At 33.8% G+C, this 5,081-nt stretch overlaps 1 pseudogene; it reads left to right on the forward strand.

The window, feature by feature from the left end:
- The first annotated feature begins 4,536 nt into the window (after positions 1 to 4,536).
- Positions 4,537 to 4,707, forward strand: LOC109371391 (60S ribosomal protein L39-like; annotated as a pseudogene).
- The last annotated feature ends 374 nt before the right edge of the window (positions 4,708 to 5,081 follow it).

The following is a 5,081-nucleotide window of genomic DNA, read 5'->3' on the forward strand; positions in this document are numbered from 1 at the left end:
TAAGATTTTCTTCCATTAAGTTGAAACTCTATTTTTAAGAATAAAAATTTCTCGGGCATAGTAAATAAGAACCATAAACTTATCTCCAGTTTGCTAATCCTGAATTGCTGAATTTCAAGTTGATTTACATTCAGTTTAGTTCCAGTTTTTGTTTCAATATCAGTGGATTGATACTGAATCAACAAACGGATTGATTACTTGTGCCAATTACATGTGAAAATTTAACTGGGATATTAATGGTAGTAAAGCAATGTTTTGTGAAGTATAGCAGAATGCATACCCTACTCCCATTTAAAAGACATTATATTGTCACGTTTACTGAAGCATCAAGAAATGAACCGCTTTATTGAATCACACAAATCTTTCTTTTCCCCAAAGAGGTAGCAATCATTCAAGATTAGTAGAGTTGAGAATATAGGCAAATGCATTTTTTAAGGAGCTGAGATCCTAGTAATGATCTAGTGGTAATCTAATAAGATTCTAGTGATGAACTAGGTTGAGGATGTTGGTAAACTTTTCAGGTGCAATTCCCAGCTGACAATACAGGAAGAGCAAAGTAAAAACCCCATTCGTTTTCAGGCCATGATAATCTTTTAGTTAAAATATTTAAGTAGACTATCAGCAAAGTGACCCTTTGATGTCAACCTGTCAAAGCAATCTTTAGTGTCCTTGTCAAAAGCCCCAAATAATTTATAATAATCGTATATGTCACACTAGTCACTCTCATCTTTCTTAAGGCAAAGTTCAGGCCCATGGAATTTAGTGAGAGTATTGACAGCAACAGACCTCATTTTTTTTCCTGAGTTCACCGCCCCTGGTAGTACTGGTCATAAAGTCCAATATTATTAGCATTGCCAAGGGGGTCAGAACCAAACTCTGCCACTAGGCTCTCTGCATTGGAAGCATGGCTCTGTCACTTACTGTAAGCTTGGGCACATATCTTAACCTCTACGACTCAGTTTCTTTATAGGGGTTGTATTATGTACTGTATAGAATTTTATTAGAGTTAATAAATTAATCCACATAAAGCACTTATAATAGTACCAGTCATATAGTTAGTGCTGTATAACTAAATGTTCAATAAAATAATTAAGATGTTATTTCTTCCCTAAATTGTTAATATTTCTTTTCACTGGGATTTGTATAAAATAGCTTTAAAATCTGCTGGTTATATGACAGTCAAATGAATGTAGTAACATGTTATTCCTACAATTTCCCATTCTTTGTGAATGAAAAAAGAGCAATGTCCTGAAGGTTGACTTTGTTTCAGAATATTCCCTTCTTGCATCTCTTCAGTGTTTCATGTTACTTCAGGTCATATTATGTCAGACAACTCAGAAAGAATGCCCATGACTTTCACCTTGTTCTACCTTTCTATTGATAACCTTTTTATAGACACATTATATTATTTAATAAGTGAGCAAATAGGAACTGGCAGACAGAACCTACCCTACAATGAGGAAAAGGAGGGTGGGGACTTGTTCTCTGCCTAATTTCCAATGGGTGGGGGTCAGTCTATTTCCCCTTCTTAGAAAGTATATCTTTATTCTTTCTGCTTAACTTTAGAGAATGTTCATTCATTATCTAACATCTCTATTTTTATTTTCAAGCATATACTTCCACAACATGTAAAAAAGTTTCAAATGTGAAAACAAAAAAGGGAATCACAAATATGTTAAAATCTGTTGTCATTAATAGGTATGAATGAGCACTTGCCATGGTCCTAGCACTGTTCTTGGTAACTGTTGCTGTTTACTTAGCCTTAAAACCTCTGCCAGATAGTTATTTGCAGTCCTGTATTATAGGTGAGGATCTGTATCTTTAGGGCTAACAGATATTACCAACTCTGTCCCAGACTTATATCTTTCTAAAGTCCATCACGCCATTCTAAGAAGTCTTGCTTTCATCTTATGATATGAAAACTAGTGAGATAATATAATTTAAAGCAATAAAGGAAAATCTGAGTACTGGTGTGCACCAGCTCCAGTAGAGGAAAAAGATCAAAGCCTTGCTCTTTGTAATATATTTGTCTTTCTCTTCTTCTCCTTTCCCTGAAGAAGGCAGAGTCAAAGTCCACTCTCCAAAAAGCATGTTTAGGGTAATCTCATTAGATTATAAATTAATTTACTTAATGCTTGCTGTAAATATGGCTAGCTAAGTTTTTATTAGATAAACTAAACACTAAACATATAATTTAACAAAACTAACAAAATATTTTTTTCCCATTTAATACAAGTAGGCATTTCCACCATTAATATAAACTGGGCAGTACAATTAGGATGCTTTTAGCAATTCACAGAATCACCAAAACAAAGCCTTTTTTATTTTTTTAATATTTATTTTTTTCATGGGCCAGTGTAACCCATTTTATTTTTCAATTACAGTTGACATATGTGTTATATTAGTTTCAGGTGTACAACATAGTCACTAGACATTTATAAAACTTATGTAGTAATCACCCCAATAAATCTAGTACACATCTAACACCATACGTAATTATTAAAATATTACTGACTATATTTCTTATGCTGTACTTTACCTCCCCTCGACTGTTTTTATAACTAACAATTGGTAACTCTTGATCCCCTCACCTTTTTCACACATTCCCGCAAACCCCCCATCTGGCAACCATCAATTTGTTCTTTGTATCTACAAGTTTGTTTCTGTTTTGTTCGTTCCTGGCTTTTAGATTCCACATATAAGTGAAATAATTTATTTTTCTGTGTGACTTACTTCACTTAGCATAATGCCCTCTAGGTCCATCCATGTTATCACAAATTGCAACATTTCATTTTTTATGGCTGAGTAATATTCCATTGTGGGGTGTGTGTGTGTGTGTGTGTGTTCTATATCCATTCATCAATCAATGTATATTTAGATTGTTTACATATCTTAGCTATTGCAAATAATGCTGCAGTGAACATAGGGGTGCATATATCTTTTTGAATTCATGTTTTGAATTTCTTTGGATAAATGCCCAGAAGAGGAATTGCTAGGTAATATAATAGTTCTATTTAAAAATTTTTGAGGGACCTCCAAAATGTTTTCCATAGTGGCTGCACCAATTTGTAACCCCACCAACAATGTACAAGTGTTCCCTTTTCTCCACATGCTCGCCAACTCTTGTTGGTTGATTTATTGATGATAGCCACTCTGACAGGTGTGAGTTGATATCTCATTGTAGTTTTAATTTGCATTTACCTGATGACTAGTGATGTTGAGCATCTTTTCATATGATTTATATGGACATCTATATGTCCTCGTTATGTCTATTGGCCATCTATATGTGTATTGGCCATCTAATGTCCTCGTTAAGGGAATGTCTATTCAGGTTCTCTGCCCATTTTTTAAATCAGATTGTTTGGGGCACATTAGTATTAAGTATCTGAGTTTCTTACGTATTTTAGATATTAACCCCTTATCAGATGTATCATTGACCAATATCTTCCCCCATTCAGTAGGCTGTCTTTTCATTTTGTTGATGGTTTCCTTCACTGTGCAATTTTTTTCAGTTTGATGTAGTCCTATTTGTTTATTTTTCTTTTATTTCCCTTGCCAGAGGAGATATATCTAAAAACAAAATACTGCTAAGAGTCATTCATGTCAAAGGGTTTAGTGCATATGTTTTCTTGCAGAAGTTTCATGGTTATGTTTCTTACACTTTAGTCTTTAATCCATTTTGAGTTTAACCCTGTAAATGGTGTAAGAAAGTGATCCAGTTTCATTCTGTTGCATGTATCTGTCCAATTTTCCCACCACCATTTATTGCAGAGACTGTCTTTAATTTTGCCTCTTTTGTCATAGATTAATTGACCATATAGGTTTGGGTTTATTTCTAGGCTCTGTTAATTAGGGCCTTTTGTGGTTCCATATAAATTTTAGGATTATTTGTTGCAGTTCTGTGAAAATTGCCATTGATAATTTGACAGGGATTACACTGAATCTATAGAGTGCTTTGGGTAGTATGGGCATTTTAACTATGTTAATTCTCCCTATCCATAAACATGGTATATGTTTCCATTTATTTGTATCTTCTTCAATTTCTTTCTTCAATGTCTTATAGTTTTCCAAATACAGGGCTTTGCCACTTTGGTTAAATTTATTCCTAGGCATTTTATTCTTTTTGATGCATTAAAACTGAGATTGTTTCCTTAATTTCTCTTTCTGATAGTTCATTATTGGTATGTGAAATGCAACTGATTTCTGAATATTAATTTTGTATCCTGCTACTTTTTCTGAATTAATTTACTAGTTCTAATAAAAAAATTAGTTTCCTTCCCCCTCTTTGGTGGAATCTTAAGAGTTCTCTATGCATAGTATTTTGTCATCTGCAAATAATGAGAGTTTTACTTCTTCCTTTCCAGTTTGAATGGCTTTTATTTCTTTGTATGTTTGTTATGACTAAGACTTCTAATACTATGCTGAATAGAAGTAATGAAAGTGAACATCCTTGTCTAGTTCTTGATCTTAAAGAAAAAGTTTTCAGGCTTTCTTTTTTGTTACCATCGTAGTGCATGCAATTGACTCTTCCTCGCCATGTCTTCTCACAAGACTTTTAGGATCAAGTGGTTCCTGCCCAAGAAACAAAAGCAAAATCGGCCCATTCCCCAGTGGATTCAGATGAAAACTGGTATTAAATCAAACCGGTATTAAATCAGGCACAACTCCAGGAGGAGATATTGGAGAAGAACAAAGCTGGGTCTATAAGGAATTGCACATGAGATGGTACACATATTTATGCTGTATCCAGGTTGCTTGGCTCTTACCATAACACTGAAAAGAACAGTTGTGTATGTTTTATTGGGAAACTATTGGCAAAATGAGTTTTCTCTTAATATACTTCTGCACTGGTAGGTTGGTTCAGTAAGAACTAGGTGAGGCCTTCTTAAAAAAAGAAAAAAAGAAAAAGCTTTCAGCTGTTCACCATTGAGCATGATGTTAACTCTGTGTTTCTTATATATGGTCTTTGTTATGTTGAGCTATGTACCCTTTAGTTCCACTTTGTTGAGAGTTTTTATCATAAATGAATGTTGAATATTTTTTTCAAATTATGTTTCTGCATCTATTGATAATATGATTCT

The sequence above is a fragment of the Hipposideros armiger genome, unplaced genomic scaffold (genome assembly GCF_001890085.2).
Source record: "Hipposideros armiger isolate ML-2016 unplaced genomic scaffold, ASM189008v1 scaffold_568, whole genome shotgun sequence".
NCBI classification, from domain to species: domain Eukaryota; kingdom Metazoa; phylum Chordata; class Mammalia; order Chiroptera; family Hipposideridae; genus Hipposideros; species Hipposideros armiger.